This window comes from Lepisma saccharinum, chromosome 4 (genome assembly GCF_977018435.1).
Source record: "Lepisma saccharinum chromosome 4, izLepSacc3.1, whole genome shotgun sequence".
NCBI classification, from domain to species: domain Eukaryota; kingdom Metazoa; phylum Arthropoda; class Insecta; order Zygentoma; family Lepismatidae; genus Lepisma; species Lepisma saccharinum.
The window spans coordinates 62,375,515-62,397,046 of record NC_139232.1 but is presented as its reverse complement, the minus strand read 5'-3'; the positions used below and the strand labels follow the sequence as shown (position 1 = coordinate 62,397,046).

At 38.0% G+C, this 21,532-nt stretch overlaps 1 protein-coding gene across 2 annotated transcripts in view; it reads left to right on the top strand.

Moving 5' to 3' along the window:
- Positions 1-21,532, top strand: part of IA-2 (tyrosine phosphatase IA-2) — a 619,991-nt gene that overhangs the window by 205,154 nt on the left and 393,305 nt on the right. The gene's annotated exons all lie outside the window — the stretch shown is intronic.

The following is a 21,532-nucleotide window of genomic DNA, read 5'->3' as shown; positions in this document are numbered from 1 at the left end:
AAACTTTTGACCTCGTCTCTCTACAAATAAGTTAGTCGGAGAGGCAGTATTTGGCAAAATAGGCTGCAGTTGAGTAACCTCAGCCCAGATAGAAATGCAGCCATGGAAGGTACAGCGCGATTGTAGAGTTCCTTTTCAGGCAAACTCAGGTACAGAGGAAATTCCTTTGAAAAAGAATGATACAATAAAGTTATTTGTTGGGTTTGGAAATTAATTAAACAAATTAATACATTACTGTGTAAATAAATAACGTACTATGGTGATATGCCTTCACTCCAACATAGCAGTCCTTTGAAATTAGAAGTCATCAATTGATATTTTACTGATAAATGGATCTTCTTCAATACATCCTTCACTTCAAATAACATTTTGTAGAAATTAACACACGTGTCATTAAAGTTCACCTTATTTATCAACATAGCGTAACGCACTCTGAGTACGCTGGATCGAACCAAGAACCTTCACCATTGAGGGGGGTGATGTAGCTCGCTTAATCATTCATCCTCCTTATTTGAGCACTCGCCCTTCAAGGTAAGCCTAATGGTAATGGGCGAGAGGTACTAACTACACACTTGGAAATGGCAAAACACAAGCTTTCGGATTTATACCTTCAAGTCTAGATCAACATGGTTGGAAGTAACAATACCTGTCTGTCTCTGATGATACAATTCCCCGCTGATAGCTGTTCATATCGAAACGTGTTCGATCGCTCAATCTCCTCAGTTCCTTCTTGTTCGGCGATTCCAGGCAAAAGACCCCACACCACACGTTGCTCTCTGTTTTGTTCTCTTTCCTCCTTCCCTGGTCGTTGCCCTGAAATACCAGCTGATCAGCACCTTAACTCCAATAGACCAGGAAGGATTTGTAAATTACTGATGTGACATTCTTTGAATGCCTGAGAGAGCAACGGCTGGCGACAGGGGTTATGAATTCAGGCTAGCTATAAATCTCAATTTAGAAGAGATTGATACTATTACCCCCTCTGGAAAAAATTTCCAGAATTGAAATTTATATTTAAGGTATCCATGTTGATCTATCCTTATAAATCGAAGTTTTTATTAAAAACATAGAAAAAATAAAAATGAAATAAAACCATAGTTTCCGCCAAAACCGAAAAAAAAAAAATAATGATAACAGAATAGTAATTGAGTAAATACTTGGCGATACTTCAGACGCGAGAACTGGCCATAGGCATAAATGTACTGTCTGGTGTAACTGGCCGTAAGAAAAACAAATAACAAGCTCGCATCTTTGCTTAGTAAAAAAAAATAGCACAGTGCTTAACTTGCACTTTGATACTCGCTCACATAATCATGCATGGAATGAGCGTACCGTCAATTTTGTAATAGATGCGGAAGATTGACATGTGATGATCACTGACATAACTGACGTAACATGTTAAAGGTGTGGCCAAGCAACAATGATGACTGCTTATGACCTGAGGTCGCCAAAAGGGGGCGCGAACACACGTGTGCGTTAGTAGTCAACACAAGTGGACTCACACGACACATATTTTCACTTGAGTTAAAAGGTACCGTAAATTCGCGGATACACTACGTAGTGTTTGTATGTGTGTATAATAAATATATTTCCACTTGGGTTCTTCTTGTTTTATATTGCGATGCACACGCATTCACTGGAAGTGCTTGGAGTTGTGTCACGATAGTTCAGTGGATTGTTATGACTCTCGGCACTATTGGAATTACGGATGTAAGTATGAATTAATATTTGGAATCCATGAAGCACACATGTACACTTGGGGGAAACATGCCGTCGAGTTACTGTGAGACTTCCCTTTGGAGGTTGATGCACTTAGCAATTTTGCTTCGATGTTTTCTTTAAAGCTGGTAAGAAAACGATCGACAAGGGCATGTGTTAAAAGCACTGTTGATCAGTATTGTTCGGTGTACTTAATGATGAATAAACGACTTTTAAATATTTTCACATGATACACTCCCGTGCAAAAGTTGCACAACTGGTTGCACACAGATTTTCATTTCAACGTTTCTTTCAAGGAACTAAGTGAGAAACGGTCGACAAAATTGTAGACACTGGCGAAACACGATTTTGTCATGCAGCATATTCACTTAAACCATGTAAAATTGCACCGTTGATAAGCATAGTTTGTGCATTTATGGAAAAGTGAATGAGACATGGGACGTTGAAACTCACTGAGTACACTCCTGTGCATGACGTTAAAAGACAGGTTGCACACACTGGAAGGTTCTTCTTTGTGGGTGTAAAACTGCTTTACATGAAAGTTGTAGAGTTGAATGTGACGCATTACATGTCACATAAAAATGCACTTTCGTAAACACTGCGGAATGACTTTTTAGGAGGGGTCATGTACATTCTGTAATGCAAGTGTACAGAGGTGAGAAGTGTAAACACTAGGATACGTCCTTGATGAATTTCTGCTTCTTCATTGGGTGAAATTTATAAAGACTGGCAGATTTTGGGGAACGTTTACACACAGTGACGACTTGGATTATGTAAGCTGCACTTTTGATTGAAGTACCGTGATATTTGTGGAAAGCGATGCACTTTCGGAACAGGAGCATATTGTGTGTAGTTTGTGGGGACAAAACTACGGTGTTCATTCTTCTCTCTGGTATTCTGCTCTCTTCCCTGCTCCCTCTTCCTGTCTTCTGTTCTTCTTTTCTGCATCTCTTCTGTTCTTCTTTTGTGGGAGCATTGATGGGAAAAGGGACTGAAGAATTTTGTCCGGTTTGGGAGTTTCTTCTTATAAAAAGGGTGGAAAGTGTTTGTTCCATGTACTAAAATATTGGCAGGCTGGCTGGCTCACATGGCTGTTGCATGCTGTTGTCCTGGGAAGCTAAACCGTCGGGATGCGTGCAGATTCGGGTTCGAATCCCGTTCTCCTCGCTGGTGATTGGCCAAACTGCTGCATGTTGATTCCCAATAGATACGCTGGGAAAATCCTTCTCCTGTTGATAGCTCTTGACTGGTGTGATGAATAGACAGACTTAGGTAAAGGATAAAGTATAATTTCGTAAACGGGAAATGAGGAAAGGGGTGTTGATCTAGACTTATTAACACAAATACAGAAATTCAACTGCTTTGCCATTCCTCGTATGAACATTTATAAGTTACCACGATAATACAATATAAAGAAAGCTAATAACCATAAAATAATAAGGTATGTAATTAGATTGATACTGAATAAGGTTAGTTATATTTATGTGAGAATTCATAACGAAACCAATGAAATATTTGTTAAAATTATCGAATTTATTTCTTTAATTTCCCTTGTGCTATGAGAAATGTCCTGTTTCCGTTTGATTCAACTTAAATTACTACTACTCTTTTGAATGGAAAATTGCTTGCTATAAACATTGAAAACTCTACTTTGCCTATTATTATACTATTGTTAACGAACATTCTAGACAGTCGACGAAGTCCTGTTATCGTTAAAAATTGAACGTGTACTGGCTCATTGTGGTGAGAGAGGTTTAAAATATACATACTTTTACTGGGAAATAAAACGTTAAGATATATAATCGCTTAAATTTATTCTAATAGTTTGCTTCGCTTGAAGCAAATTCTGTTCGTAAAAGCGTTTCTGGGAATTATAACGCCGGAGTGGCAACATTGTATCAAACAAAGAATTTGCTATCATTGAAGTTTTCCTTCCCGTGGTTGTCCTGTTAAAGGAATACATGTCTTTCGCGGCCGAAGTGGCTGCTTCTTGGTGCGTAACTCGATACAAGAGGGAAAGGGGGGTGATTTTCTTACGTTGCAAATTCTTCATTCCGACGGCTTCAAGACTGGAGACTAAATTCAACGTTTGGAAAAAAAATGTGTCGTGACAAACCGACTGGGTCCAAAGATGACCGACGGAGGATTGCGGGATGGCAAGGGGTTTGAGGAGTGAGAGGGGTTTGCTTCTCCGCTGCCGAGCTGGACTTTGGTCGCTCCCATACAAAAATGCACGTGTTTAAAACTGTACTGTTTACTCTCTCTAATGTTTATAACGTCGGGCTGGACTCGCGGTGATTGGTTGCTTGGTTATCGCGGAGGATTCGCCCGCAGCGGTGTTAACACTTTTGGCGCTGCTCCCGTTTTTCAGCTTGTGAGGTTTAAACTTTGATTCCAGCGACGTTGCTGCTGGCGATCGCGCTGACGCGACTCGAACCATGTCCCAATATTATTTCAAATTACCAGGCAAGCAGTTTAGTACAATCGAGGGTGTTTTAATAAGAAAATTCTTATTCTGAAGAACATGACTAATAAATTACTTTGGTTTCTTGTTAAGATGACACGATTTATGTAATGCTTCTGCTCTTGACTGTACACGTTCCTGTGCATATTTAGTCTCAACCGCAGTTACTCTTTCTTACAACTAACGTTATTTCCTACCTGAAGTTTTACTTTTCTTGATGAGGGCTTTTCTGGTTTAAATTTGTTCAAACTTTACTATTTAAAAGATAATTATTATTTTAGTCTCGTTAGTTTACTTTTCGTCTGCTAACAATCGTTTATTTTGAAATCGCCCATAAAAAATAAGATAAAGTACTCTCTAAACATGCGATAATTAACTTTATATTATGCTAACATCACTAAAAATGAAGAATCTATAATTCCCTCTACTCATTCTAAAATATGCTTAGCATATTATTGTGGCAAAGTTAGAAACTAAAACCGTCGTGGTTTAATCATTATCATTCTGCGATGGCAGAATGGATTTCCAGGATTATCGGTTGCAATCCAATATCCGCAGGAAAATACTTGTTATTGGAGCGCAAAAAAAATCTTGACGTCGACGTCTACATATTCATATAATATAAATATTCTCATAACTGGCGCTTAAAATAAACTTTGCTAATATAATCATATACCTTCTTCTGAAGAGTAACTATAAAATTCTAGTGATGTATTCGCTGAGCGAGTATTATTACATACTGCAAAAGAAACTTTTGTGCCTAAAGCACATTATTAAATAATAAGTCTGCTTTTAATCTTTAATATTATTAGTGCTATTTTATTATAAATTATTATTATGTCACGCGAGTGGATTTAAAATATTAGACCTGTTTCACTTTAATAAATGCCGTAACTTGGAGCAAAATTGCAATATTTGTAATTTAAGATTTAAAACAATCTACCTTTTAAAGTTTTTAACATTCGAAGCTACAACGTGCTAAGGATAAATATTCAACTGTCAAACGAAACATTGTTTCGGACAGGAAAAAAAATATAAATATATACTAACAAAAAAAATCTCGTTAATATGTGAGAAACGTCCACGCCGTGTAATGCTCTCCTAATTCTCTTCTAGTTATTCAAAAATAAGTTGGCTGTGCCTAACTTTGCTTAAAGCATATAAGTATATGTATATATGTGTACGGATTCATTCTCGTCACAACTGCTTCCTGTGTACGGACATCTCACGTCACTGCAGCCTATTTATACATCTATTACTTCTCAACTAGAACTTTTAATTAATCGGGCGGTTTATACCCTAAATCACGGTACGCCACTCAAACTATATACGCTTGGCGTAATAGCGGACATAATTGTACAGCGTGTCGAGGAATATAATTAGCGTTTCGTTTCTTTACATATTAACATGAATTAAAATTTTCAGGCAATGTATGCGTAAGTTAAGGTAACGTAAGGCAAGTGACTATCTCGTATAAACTTGACTATCTCCTTAATCCAAGCTCCCTTCAAGAGGTGCTAGGAGACTTCAGTCATTAAGAATATAAATGAGTGGACCTCGGGGCCTTATTCGTTCCCAAAACTATATATTTATAAAAATGTAATATCCTCGTTGCAAAATTCTTAGCAGTCATAGTTCAAGCATTCTAAATCCTTTACAAGTTACGGTCAGTTTTAAACCAAATTTAAATTAAACTTTTAAGAAATTTCAATTAATAATAATAATAATAACAATATATTGACTCAAACAAGCATACTCTGTGCCATAACTCGTTAAAATGTACCATAGTGCCGATTGACTCTGACTCGGTGGCACTAATTTATTTTCCTCATTCATAAATAACTTTAAAATCCACTTTTAATCCACGTTGTTAATTAATTAAAATATTAAGGGTAAAATCGTTTACTGTTCACTGTAGCTTACTGCATCCTCATAACCAACGTTGTAATAATTTTCGTATTCAAGATGATGTAAAAAAAATTCTAAAATCACTGTCAATGCAAGAAATCATCAAATCTAAATGCCTTTTCCTTATTCCTTAATTAAAATTCTGGATGGTAAAAATTTCTCAGGTGGGAATTTGTCGTAGCCATGGTACCGGGTTCGTGAGTGAACCACAGAGCTACCAGGAGCAGATTGATAGGGAATCGTCCACGGACGTCCCTGGGCCGGCCACATTTTTGATGAAATGGGCCTCCCTAAAATCCGACATCGAACCTTCCGCCACGCGGAATGCCGGACGCTCCTGATACCAAATTGCCAGCCCGACGCGGATAACCGCGACGGAGCTGGGGCGCAGGTTCCTCCGCAATTTACATTTTGCGGGTGACCGACTCTGACTTGAGGTCGATAGGTTTCATCTGATTCATCCTCAAGTTAGAACTCGACATCTATCATAGCTTAATGGTTCTCCCCAGCTGATATTAGCATTAAAACACGTGTAACTCTATAAATTCTCTACTTTTAAATACGTACGCAGCCTGTTATTCATTTAATGTTTTCATTATAACTTTCATTCATCCTTTTCTCTGCCTAGAAATGAGAAAACCTGTCTGGAGGGTGAGGAAGCCTAATTTAAAATAAAATCTTATTTTTCTTTGCGTTTCCGCCTGAGATGAACGAAATCGGGCACAAAAATGGCATGACGGTTCTATGTTCTTAGTTTTCATTTATTTCAAACTGAAATGAATGAAAATTCCCGCACCTCCACCACGTAACGCACTCTGAGTACGCTGGATCGAACCAAGAACCTTCACCATTGAGGGGGGTGATGTAGCTCGCTTAATCATTCATCCTCCTTATTTGAGCACTCGCCCTTCAAGGTAAGCCTAATGGTAATGGGCGAGAGGTACTAACTACACACTTGGAAATGGCAAAACACAAGCTTTCGGATTTATACCTTCAAGTCTAGATCAACATGGTTGGAAGTAACAATACCTGTCTGTCTCTGATGATACAATTCCCCGCTGATAGCTGTTCATATCGAAACGTGTTCGATCGCTCAATCTCCTCAGTTCCTTCTTGTTCGGCGATTCCAGGCAAAAGACCCCACACCACACGTTGCTCTCTGTTTTGTTCTCTTTCCTCCTTCCCTGGTCGTTGCCCTGAAATACCAGCTGATCAGCACCTTAACTCCAATAGACCAGGAAGGATTTGTAAATTACTGATGTGACATTCTTTGAATGCCTGAGAGAGCAACGGCTGGCGACAGGGGTTATGAATTCAGGCTAGCTATAAATCTCAATTTAGAAGAGATTGATACGATAGCATTCACTCTTGTCACTTGCCCACAAACCATTCATGTACATAAACACTTGTTTAGTGGGGGCATTAGTTTCAGGTAAACAGAGAAGAAACTCCAATATTTTAAGAAAGTTGGAATATGGCTCATTGTTGACATTGTAATGTGAACTAATTTCTACCCAATAATGTACTAGTAATAGTTGAGAAGATGTAGTAATTCTATTCCGATAAATTATTGTTTCAAAAAGGGACATTGGCATCGAGTCGTACATAAAGACAATTGGGTTCAGACATTAAAGAAAAAGGACTGGGACGGGACGACCTTAGACATGAGCGTATTTAAGAGGGGTTCAACGGGTCCAAACCCCCTTATGGTTTCACACACTAGATCGGACTGCAGACCAAATGTCTGTAATTTCCTGATACTGTAGTTTCGGAATTTCTGCGATAAGCAACTGGGACTGTCAACTCAGTTATTTTTTTCCCCTTCGACTTTTCTTAAATTTGTTTTTAAAAACGCAGTGCAAGAAAACCAGGGAAACATTCTCAAGTTGTTTGACACAAGATGAACAGAAAAGCATCAATACTAAGTAGCGTGGCTTGTGGAATTGTATTCATTAATTATAAAAACTACGGACTTTACAATTTACTAGTAGAGGAGAAATATTTCAGCAAGCTCTTCAGTTCCTTCACCGTGTAACCTGTGGGGAGTTTGAAACATCTCCACTTGTTCTAACCAAATTGTTTTCATGCAGTGCAAGATTATGTTGGGCACCTCACAAGAGGTACTGTGAACATGTCAGTTTCTAAACGAGATATTAAAAAAATTGCCCCCCCCCAATCATTAACGTCCGCAGATTTTCCACAAAGGTACAAGCAAAGTATTTTTCTATGGGTCAAATTACCCCGATAATAGTGTTGCTCCCACAAAAAGCACCGCTTGAATTTGAAATTATCGCATTCCCGCATCTCCATTATAATAATTTATGTAAATTACTGTAAATTACTGTAACTGAAATCAAATTATTCGTTTTCTAAGGAGGAAGTGTGGCCCTCCTTGTCCCCCTTCCAGATGTCCATTCCCCTATATTATACTTTCACCTAGAAATTTAGTATAGTGGAATCTTATTGCCGTTATTAAACGATATTATATTTTCAAACTGATGAAAGTTCAAAGCAACTACAGGTTAACAGGGTGCAGTGGACGGAAATCAATTCTGGGGGGGGGGGGTGGCAAACATTTAAGTAAAAGAAAGCAAGGCTAGCTGAATCTAAGAGTAGCAGGACAAAAGGACACTCAAAATGGTATTAGTTTTTACGTCTTTCTTGCATTATTTCTACCAGACGGCCAAGAGAACCTGCAGTTGGGCATAGAGGCGGAATTGCTCACTCAATTTAAAATGAATCAATCAACCAATCTAAATGAAAAAATGTAAAGAGAATGCCATGGCGCCCCATGAATTTTTCTGTGCCCTATTAAATCAATATTGTTTTCAGTTTGAAAAACTTTGGATCAGAAATTTTTCTTACTCGCTTCGCTAGCATTTTACTTATTTTCTGTACTGCATTGTAACTTACTAGAAGGAGAGAGGGAGAGAGAGAGAGAGAGAGAGAAAGAAATAATAACAACTATGAACTTCAGACTGTTGCTGCTAAACAGTTTTGTCTTAAATGCAGGAACAATTGTTCGGAAACCGTCCCCCGTGGCGGAGTGGTTCGCACATCGCGCTACGACGCCAGGGGTCCCGGGTTCGAATCCTGGCTGGGCATGGATGTTTGTGAGTGTCCATTCATCAATTTCATCACATCATCACTCATTCCCATCTTCGCAAATTAGCCACAAGTGGCACAAGAAGCGAAGTAAAATAAAACAAATCAATCGATCAATTGTTCGGAGGTAAAAGTGCGCGAACATTTCATACATACAAATTTGTCGGGTCTAGCACCTCCCTCCCCCCCAACCCAACAAGCTTCAGACCAGCTGTGTCCCGGATTTTCACTTATGAAATATAGCAACCCTAATCATACCAAAAGTTGACCCCCCCCCCCCTTACGTGAACTATATATATGCCCATGGATGCTCCATTAATTCTCAATATCCAAGATTTGAGTTATTTTATCAACATCCCGAGTTTTATATTTCACTTGCTCAGTTACTACTGTTGTCAGAATATAAGTAACTTTAAATTTCAGAGTATATTTTAGTCTTTAAGTTTATAATTCTACTGATTGTTGTAGTTTGTTTCATATTTGTTTCAGAATATGTTCCTCTTTCATCAATTTCACCATATCGTCATTCATCCCCATATTTACAATTAGCCAGAAGTTGAAGAAAAAACGGGCATACACAAATCAATGAATATCATTACTGACACATAATAACTAATTGGCTTCAACATCTAAAATTGCCATCAGTAACGCATGTCTATATTTAACACGAAGAAGAAATTAAGTTAAACTCAAGATCAGGACATGGCAATGCTCAATGCGTTAAAATTTTCCTCATTAATATATGAATAAGTTCTTCATTTAGATGAGTTTAATTTAAACTGCGAAATATTGTTACTAAATTAATAATACATGGTACTTTTCTCAGAAATTTTCGGACTCAATTACCACGTTTCAAAATGTATAAAACCATTCTCAGTGTTGCAGCTTTACGTGGCTTTTTGTAACTAAAAATCATTAATAATCTTGTGGTGCCCTCTATTATTTTAAAGGTGTAGTTTGATTCTATTGAAACGAGAGCGTCTAAGAATGTCTAAAACTTACACGTACACGCAGTGGCGGCGATTAAGAGGGGCGAGGGGGGCAACTGCTCCCCACTTTTCGATACTTTTGCCCCCACTAAACCTTATATATGCAAATAGAAATATAATGTCTTTGCCTTCCCCAGTTTTGGCACCTTGCCCCCTCCCGGTTTGCAACCCAATCGCCGCCACTGCGGACACGACTGTTCGTATGGCAAGGGTATGTTTTCCACGCCCTAACGGAGGCCCACTAGTGTTGCGCACGAGACGGGTTTTTTAAAATTCGAGACGAGACGGGACTGATTTTTTTTTTCGAAACTGCCGAGAAGAGACTTTTCACTGGCCGTCTCAGCAAACAAAATAATTAAGCAGTCGCAAATACTTATTTACTCGGAATAGAGGTTTTTTTTCTCGCGAAAACCCAAATCAGCGTCTGTTAAATCAAAAGGAGGCTATCCTACTTATATTTAACAGTCTTTCGAAACCCAGCACTACTTCCCATTTTTCAATTCATAAAAGGTTAATAACTTTATCTTGTGATAGTATTCCAGATACAAGTACACTGAAAAAATTAAGGTGTGGAAACTCACCTTTTGGGGTGAGTTTGGTTTTTCACAAATAGGCGTCCCCAAATGTGAGTTCACTCACCCCATAGCCTAGGGTGCGTTTTTCCTCCCTTTGAAGATAGGTATTCTCACTCCATTTTAGGAAGTGTTTTTCCTCCCGTTGGGGAAACTGAAATAGGGACTCTCACCAAGCGACATCTGTCGCATGTAGTTTGTCGCTTCAGTGTGAAATCTCCCTTACATGAAACCTCTCAAAACGAAGCGACAGATCAAGCTGCACGTGTCGCTTGCCGCTTGATTGTCGCTCGGATTAGGCCATTTTTTGAAATTGTATGTAGTTTTACATCAGACTGTTGTTCGCGCATACTCGACGAATGCTTGCTTTAGATTGAAGTAACCTGTGTCGCTTGTTGCCTCGGTGTGAAACTCCCGGTCGTTCGTTCCTGTCGCTTCAACCTAAATGATTTAGAGAGTTTGTTGGTAGCACAAGCACGGTGAATACTTGTATATAGACGGAAGGGACTCGTGTCGCTTATTGCTTTTCGTTCAAACCGCGTGTGGCATGTCGTATGCCCTTCGGTCTGAAAGCTCACGAAGTGTACGATGGATAAATCGTGGATGGAAACCAGAAAAAACAAGAAGGCAGATTCCATAAACTATATTCCATTTGCTATAGGCAAATCAACAAACTGTATTTTTAATACTATTAATGTCTTTATGACTAACGAAACATGTTATTGTTATTCTTACAACCCAGTGAACAATGTGTTTGAAGGTTTAACCCTATTTCGGGAAAAAGATTTTGCAGTCTCCCACTTTTAACTTTTGTTCGAGTAATATCCTACATTAGATTTACGAGACGAGATAAGCGAATAGTTTCGAGCCGAGACACGAGACTGGACAATAGTATACTATTTTAGAGACGAGAGACGAACCACGAGACGTCATTTTCAAGAGACGAGAAGACCAAAGTTGTCGCCACTCACATTAATTTTTCTGCCAGGAAAGGCAGTAAAAGGACAGATTGTGTAAGGAAAATCAAGAATAATATCGTTTTCCGGGCAACTGGAGACAAAAAGTTATTTGTATCTTTCTTTGTTACAAGATAATCTTTAGAGGATTGAATAAGTGTGATTTTTTACAATCAACGTGGTATGTGTATAAATGGCGATAGATGATTTCAAAGTGGAGCATTTTCGTCAGTGATTGTCATTAACAGGATAATTACGAGTAAATGTTACTGACTGACTACGTATATTCTTACATCAATTAACAATAATAATAACAAATATGATACAACATCCTTGCGTCGGTATATCTTAGGCTATTCCGAACATTTCTTCTAATATAAGCCTGTACGTATAGAAGGATTTAAACAGAGACCGTCAACAACGAAGGTGAAGCGGTATCAAGTAAAACAAAGGCAACAATCGATATTGTTCTTAACGGTCCAACAACCCAATTATTATGCGAATGCAATGTGGTCAATACGACGTAACAAACCTTCAAACAGGGCATTCGGCTGGTAATTAAATCCAACATAATTGTCACTATTATGTTGTGATTTTTTTTAAATCAAATTTTGAGTTTTTAAGTTCGCTGTATGCACAGAAAAGCTAATCGGGAATGGACCTACAGTTTATAAAGTCCAATCCCAACTACTATGTGCCCCTATCGGGTTCCAAATTGAAAGACAACAACAGAAAGAAAAGTATGACCATTTATTAACATTTTAGTGTAGGAGGGCTGGGCCACCTCATATGTTTGCTGCTTGATGTGCTCTTGTTCCTTGTTTCGAATTGCTCTCATATCCAATCGAACACAGCCTGATAGAAACACGACAGGAACATGTTAGTAGAAACATGTGCAAACGGATAAAGCTGCTACCTCTTTTAATACAATTGGGCATACTGTTTGGCGATATAGCACACGACAAGGCGACACATTTTCGAATTTCAAAATATATAGGACTAAAGAATTACATTATTTGTTAATACTTTGAAATTAAAACAATTGAGGGCTATATACTAATTCTAGTTCTTAAATTTTCAACCCTGAGATTGATTATCCAAGTTATATTTTTCAACCAAAAATGTACTACCCTACATCTCTTTATTTCTCTGCTCAATTCATATGTTCCTGCTTTCGTCCTTGTTCTTATGAATTCGTATTTATGGAAAGCTGATGTTGTATTTTGTTGTACATTTCTCAATTTGTTTCTATCTTCTGTCAGTCTTAATTTTTATGTAGCTTTCGCAATTCACTCCTTAGCATCCTCGATCTTTCAATCTGTTTTCCTTATATGTTTCCTTCATTTGCTATTCCTTTAAGTCTCAGGATATGGCATACCATCCTGCATTTTCTCTGGATGATTAATTTCCGCAGACTTCTCTTGTTTTGAGCTCGACTCAAAACACCTTCTTTTGTCCATTTGAGCTTCGACACTCTCCAGTGTCGCCACATTTCGAATGATTTCAGTCATTTATTTTCAGCTTCAGCCACTATGCACGTTTCGCGGTCATGTAGTAGCTACAGTCTTCATCCAGCATGTTTATTTTCTGTAAAGAACATCCGATACGTGAAAAGATGCCAACATACTGTTGATAAATAAAGCAGGACGCCATTTCTCCCATTAAAGGCCATATCTCGTCTTGAAGAAAATCTTGAACACATTGCAAAACGTTTCTCGAAACGTACCAAGATATGATTAGAAGTTCACTCATTCCTTAGTATGATAAATGATAGGATGATTGAACAAGGAGCCTTTTAGAAATATGTGGTCAGATAGACTGAGTACACTTGGAATGTAGCGAATGACGAGTTTTCGTTTTGAATAAGTACTGTAGTAAACATAGGATCTTTTATAGCACTGTGCTTACTGCTTCAATTACTGTAATTGCCTCTTCTTTGTTCGAAATGTGTTAAACGATTCTGTTGCAGGGTATGAGTAGAATTTCACGTAGATAAAGGAACTTTTATTGTTCAGTAAAAGACAGCCGGATTACGTATATGGGACTGTAATGTTCACGGAATTTCAACAAAAATACTGTGGACATCCAATTTCTGTTATATTTTTCATTTGTGTAAATATGACATACTTGAATTACAATTTAATGCAAGTATTGTAGGTTTCTCAAAAGCTGATTTTTAAAATATATATGTTTACTGTATTTGAATTTTATGTCTTTGGCTTTTCAAATGTGCAGATATATACAAAAGAGAATCATAGACAGTATTTGTTGTAGAGTTGACTGTTTTTTTATTTTGGGGCGAATCATCTCACATCTTTCATTGGAAGTAAACTTTGGCATCTCATCAAGCATCTCTTCTCCAAGGAAGCAAAGTATAATGAGAAGAGAGAATTTTATGCAAAAAAATCTTCTTCAGTGAGCACCTATGGTCTCCACAATAACTCAATATGAACATAAATGTTCTAAGTTTTACACTGCTATGTACTATCTACAATCGTGCAAAGTGTGGTATATAATGTATTATGCAATACATAAAACGCAGTGTTTCCAAATACATATTCTCAAGCATCGGTTCTAGCAACGAGCTGCGTAAGGACGGTTTCAAGTGCCACAGAAGACCACTCTTTGAGAGAATATTACTTTTGCCTGAAATTTTATGCAAATGTTAAAATTAAATGCTTGAAATGTAGAATTTCTCCCACTAAATGTATTTTTAAACACCTGTTCGCCTCCTACTTAGCCTCCGTATACCGTCGTAAACAGTGACGGCGATTGGGTTCCAAAACTAGGGGTGCAAGGTGTAAAAGGTTAGGGGTGAAGATTAGTTTCCCTTGGCACATAAAGTGTAGCATAGTGCAGCGGCAACTGCCCTCCCTCGCCCCCCTTAATCGCCGCCACTGGTCGTAGTGACCAAAGATACGGCCATGTTGAAGGGTGAAATATCCAAACTCACAAAGGAACTGAATGACACGAGACAAGAAAATGACAGGCTTAAGCAACAAGTGCTAATGAACGAGGACGCTATAGATAGATTGGAAAGTCAATCAAGAAGAAATAACCTCGTTTTCTACAACATAAGGGAGGAACGTGAGGAGACATGGGCCAGAACAGAAGACTTGGTAAGGGAGTTTTTATCAACGGAAATGGGAATCGATACTGATGATTTCGACATTGACAGAGCGCATCGTCTCGGCAGGCCAAACGGACGGACCCGGCCAATAATTGTAAAATTGGCATTTTATAAAAGGAGGGAGGAAATTTTATTGAACAGTTATAGAGCCAAGAATACACCAGTCTATATCCAAGAAGACTACACGCGCCGAACGCGGATGGTACGTTCAGAACTCAAGCCGTACCTTATAGAAGCAAAGGCTCGCGGTCAACATGCTAAATTGCAATATAACAAGCTACTCATAAATGGAAAACCATTTACTTTGGAAGAACTGAAATCCCCTAACAACGTCTCGTCAAAACCAGTTCCAGCAAGTTCCAGAAACGCAGAAGTAAATTTGGCAACAACTTCGGACAAAGGACCCCGATCGTCTCCAGGAAAGAAGGAAGTCGTCGACCTCGGCGGAAACAGCAGGACTCCCCCCACCCCTTCACACAGTGGACAATCGCCAGCGTCTGGAACTGCATCTGATAGAACGTGGACGTCCAAAACCCCCAGGCCATGAGTTTCGGAAGGTGCGTGCAGTTTCTATGGAGGGATGAAGACGAAGGCCGAGTCTCGGAAGCAAGTTGGAAATCCCCACCCCCTCCCAAATTCCACCCCTCCCCCAAGTGACGTGGTAGCAGTGACAGCAACGGAGGAAGAATATCAGCCCGGGGGCAACTCCCACAAACATAAACACGTAAGTTCTCAGACTAAAATATTTAGCATAGTGTACCAAAATGTTCGCGGGTTGCGTACCAAAATGCAAGTGTTCTCTCAGAACATATTATCTAACAATTACAGCATCGTAGCAATTACAGAGACTTGGCTTAATGAAAACCATCTAAGCACGGAACTTTTTGATGATCGCTATAACGTGTTCCGATCTGACAGGAACCCGACTGACTCTGGGAAAAATCTGGGCGGGGGTGCTCTTCTGGCAATTCATAACAAATACGCAGCGACGCTCGTAGGCAAATTTAACGACGACCCTAACGTCGACTCATTGCTTGTGAAAATTGTAATTCATGGACTGCCTACCTTATACATCTGTATTGTTTACTTTACTCCATGCTGTAATGACATGTCTTACAACTTATTTTATAATTTTCTTGAAAGGCATTGTAGACCCGCACATAACATTCTCCTCATAGGGGATTTCAATATCCCTTGCATAACAAGCAACGAATACAACCTCGTTAACGCCACTCCTGTATGTCGCGAATTATACAATCAAATGTGCTTTTTTCAATTACGCAGCGTAAATAACATTCAAAATAGTAACGGCAAAACTCTCGATCTTGTGCTAAGTAACGTTTTTGGCATGCAGTTGACACGAGAAACTCAGCCACTCGTGCCTGAGGATAAGCATCATCCTTGTCTCGTAATCGAAATAAAGCACAGAAAAAGGACACAGAGTAACCATCCACCAAACAACCTCTCGTACAATTTCATAAAAGCTGACTTTAACAAACTATACAACAAACTATCGGTCGTTAACTGGGATACACTAAAACTCTGTGATAACGTAAACGAAATGACAGATATGTTTTACAACATAATATACGAAGCATTTGACGCGTGCATCCCCTTAAGACGCCTAACCCCTCCTAAATATCCATGCTGGTTTACCGCCAATATAATTAAAAAAATAAAAGCAAAGGCTCACCACCACCAAAAATGGAAGCAAAACGTAGGTAACCCAGTTCACCATGCCAACAAATTTAAAGAACTCAGAAAAGCAATCAAAAAAGAAATATCAGCCGCCCATAATAATTACTTGTTCGACATCGAAAGCAATATTCAAAGTGACCCGTCACTTTTCTGGTCATACATAAATCGCAACAGGCAAAACAAACAGTTTCCAGTTTCTTCGAACAATGAACCCATATTAAACCTGAATACCGTCGTTGATGAATTTGCGAAATACTTTCAATCTGTGTATGCAAACAATACGGCAAAGTATAACCTCGAGATCATGGTGGGGCACACAGAGTGCAAAACGCTAGATTCACTCAACATTCAGATGATCAGTATGTCTGAAATTGAAGCAGCTGTAAAAAAATTAAAGCCAAAGAAGTCGGCAGGGCCAGACAAAATCCCACCCTACATCTTCAAAGGATGTGTAGACATTTTAAAAATTCCACTCTTTATTATCTTCAATGCGATATTATCTTCTATGCAGTTTCCCGAACGGTGGAAAGTTACTGCTGTATGTCCAGTACCGAAATCCTCGGAGAACAGAAACATACAAAACCATCGTCCTATAGCTCTTTTATCTGCCCCTGCTAAAATATTTGAGCAAATCTTATATTGCCACATATATAACCATGTCAGAGAAACTTTTTCTGAATACCAGCATGGCTTTCTGCCCAACTGCTCAATAGAAACAAACCTTGGCGAGAAACTGCATTATATAAGCACGGTGCTAGATGATGGGGGGCAGGTGGATGTAATATACACTGATTTTTCCAAAGCCTTTGACACTGTAAATCATGATGTACTACTAAGTAAATCGGGCACTTTCAACTTTTCCCTTCCCCTCAGGAAACTTATGGCGTCATATTTAATGAATAGAAAACAATATATTTCGTATAAAGGCCACACATCCAGCGAATTTCTAGTACGTTCCGGAGTACCTCAAGGGTCGAACATAGGACCTCTTCTCTTTCTTCTATTAATCAACGATTTACCAGAGCATTTGATTAATTCTAGAAAACTGTTATTTGCAGACGACCTGAAATTCTTTCAAAGAATAAAAAATATTGAAGACTGTGTCTGTCTACAACAAGACATAAATAGGTTGAGTGCGTGGTGCTTGTGCAACGGTCTTTCTCTTAATGCAGCAAAATGCTATTCTGTTACTTACTCTAAACAAAAAACGATCTTAAATTTTCAATATAAACTTAATAATACCAATCTAAAAAAATCTGAAACAGCAAAGGACCTAGGAATATATTTTGACTCTAAGCTAACTTTCACTCACCATATTAACAAAGTAATAGGCAACGCTTACAAACTTATCGGGTTCATTATTAGAATGGGCAGAGACTTTCGAGACACCCAAACACTTAAGGTATTATATTACTCATTAGTGCGTTCAAAACTTGAATTCGGGTCTGTTGTATGGAACACTGACAGTATAGTACAGACTACAAAAATAGAGCGAGTACAATCAAAGATATTACGTTATATGAAGTATAAACTTGAAGGTACTTATCCCAAATTTGATTCGTACAGTAATCTAATAGAGGAGCTCCGAATGCACAGGCTTGACGATCGAAGGACAGTGCGCGACCTGCTGCTGCTCTGGAAAATATATAATGGAAAACTTCGCTCTCCTCTTTGGATCTCACAATTTAAATTACGCGTTCCTAACAATAAGACGCGACCCAATCATCAAACCTTTTTTGTGAATAGAGCGCGAACAAACATTGTCAAGAAATCCCCTATCTGGAGAATGAGTATTCTCTACAATGCCTTGGAAAAGCGTAACAAAAATATTGATTTGTTCTCTATGCCATATATACAATTTAAAAACTGTGTAATGAAAACAATATCAAATAACAGTCACTGAAGCATGTATAAAAACCTGTATCTCTGAACTCTCTAACTGGGCGCCAGCCTGTTGAGTTCATTATTGAAAAATAAAATAAAATAAAATAAAAATAAAAAGGCACCAAGGTAAATATTTCTATATGTTTCTGAATAACAACAAAATAAACTTTTTACTTCCTTTTCGACACACCCTAATGATCATGGCAGAAACGTGGTTCCCTGTGTGGAAATTGATCCTTAATTACTCTGTTCTGGCCTACATCCGGCTCTGACGTATACACGTTTCGTGTTTTATGCGTTGCTCTATCATAATGAACCTCAAATAAAATTTTAACGCAAGAAGGAACATAGGTTACATGTAGAGAGCACATCCATTACCACTGAAACAATTGAAAGGCTCGGGAGTAAAACATTGAAAGTAACATTTTCGTCATTATTGAGTTACGAAGGAAAGAAAGCAATCATTCAATATTCACGTGTAATTGCTATGTCATGCAATTTGCATTGGACTCATTAAACCCTTCTGAAATTGGTAACTACATCACGAAAACAATTGAGCTTCAGTATAGCTTGTAATAACCTTTCTGATTAAGAAACTGAATAATGGCCAAAATGCCACCATGTTTTACTCCCGAGCCGTTCAAAACTTACATGCGAATATGAACTTGAAAATGTTCAGACAGAAGGTTATAACCATATATATATATATATATATATATATATATATATATATATATATATATATATATATATATATATATATTAAAAATTTATATTTATATTGATATATATATATTTAAATGCGCAACAATAAAACTATGCTCTACAAACAAATCACGAAAGTACATAACAAAATGATACTATACAAAAGAGCAATAAAACAATCTTGCTGCAGTTGAATGAGAATCTGCAACCATGAGCGTTGTCACAATTTTTTTGTAGACAGGGTTAGGTCGTCCATGTAATAACGAGAGAATAAATAATAATAATAGTTTATGATTACAGTATTCAACCTAATACAGCACTGAGTCATGTAAAAGATTATGAAATTACAAGGGCTAGATATGCGAAATGTAGAATAATGTATAGAGTAGCATTACTTTTCAAGTAAATGGTTTTCGACAAGATCTTCTAATCTATAATAATTAAATAATGCTGAACACATCAATGGTCAGATACACCACCACATTCATAACATATTTAAATAATAATAGTAATAAACATTCGTTATTAAATGCTAATAATAACTATTATTTTATTTCAATGCATTATTTTATTATTTCCACTAGATTCATCTAATGAGTGAATACCCGGCGCGCTGTAGCGGCGATTGGCTGCAAGGGAGGGGGTGCAAGGACAGTTTACTTTTCCTTGGTAGACAAAGCTTAGCAAGAGGTCACAGTGCGGAATGAAAAGTGGCAAAAAGTGGGGGCCAACTGCCCCCAACGCCCCTAATCGCCACCACTGCCGGTGTGGCATAACGGTTTTTCATTATTTTTTCACATTTCAATATTTTTTTATTAGCTTTTAAACACTTCGTTCAAGAAAGAAACTTGGAAGTTAAAGGTAAATTTGACTTATGGAATTTACATTGTGTGTTGACAAATTGGTTCGTAAAACTCACGACTGCAACTGGATGATTGGTAATTCTCTTTTGCAAAAGCTATCGATGAAGTGAGAAGCAATTAGAGATATACTGTACTTGATACCATATTGTAAATATCTCATTTATTATAGTTTTTTAATGTGTAAGAATAAGACCATACAATTTATGAATACTGCATCAATCTGTATCTATTTTACAGTACGAATAACTGTTATTACCGAAATATTTTATTGTAGACTGGCGAATATTTCGTGGTGATATAACCAATGAAATTAACTTACTCTAAACAGTTAACGGCATAACAAAAGGTTGTTCAAACATTAGATGCTGAGCCAATTATGTATTTTTCATTGATGACGTAACATGTGCAAACGAACTTTTCCATGATGACTGTAGCAGGAATCTATGTGGTAACTTTTCCACTCTCTCTCGACTCAATAAACAAGATCTCGTACAGAAATTCTCACTTCTTGACGTCATTCGCTTTCTGTGCCATAAGTTGTTCATTTATGGGCATTAAGTGTGTGTTTCGTTATGAGAGTTTAAATTGCATTATTCGTTGTTCACTCACATGACTGAGTACTCACAAAGGAGTAAAATTTTCAGTTCTGCTCCATACAATAGGAGCAAAGAATATAGCCCAACGTGCATTATATGATTATCGGTGAAAACCAGGTAGTATTTGAAGGAGGAATGTGGGAGAATTTCACTGCTCTGGTTACTACATCCCCTTTAAGTGTGTGCATGTGTGTAATTGGAATATTCTGGAGTAGAAACAAAATTGAAACTCGCTCTCCGTTCGAAACTGAGTTTACATTTGATTCAATTGCTGCTCAGTCTCTGTTTGCTGTACAAAAGCGAACGAAGTAGCCGGTGGTTGACAGAAACGCAGTGAAACATCTGGGTAGACATAAATCACAACGCAACCAACTTTCATCTGAGCTTTTCTCAGGTGTTGGATTAAGTTTTACTTCTGAGCCACTAACCTTACATAACATTCATTCCGATACTTCAAGCAAAGTTACTGGAAATTTTCAAAATACCACACTGTGTGCAAGGCACTGTTCTTATTTACCCAATTTGTAAGGTTAAATTAATTCTGTGCGTACAACCAGCTTCTTTCCCGAACCACTTTATCATATTAAACTCAGTTTAATTTCATTCTATTCTTCATGATATAGAATCCTGAGCTTTGTTATGCGAGCTTGGGAACTCCATGTTTCTTAGATATCTTCAGCGCTATGCTTCGTTATTCTTTCAGCTTTCGTTGCTGGAAGATTGTATTCTCTTTCCTCAAATATTTCTTCCCTCCAAAGAAAATGTCCTCGGTATTTCACGTTCCGATGGAGAAGTTACGCAGCGTGTTGATGCGTCGCGACGCCGAATTCCTCCCGGAGACAAAAGGAAGGGATACAGCAGCAAGCGTTCCTTGAAAAAGATTAACAAGTGGAATGGGACGTCTCCTAATCGCCGTTTCTCTTCGTATCCCGCAATACAGTTG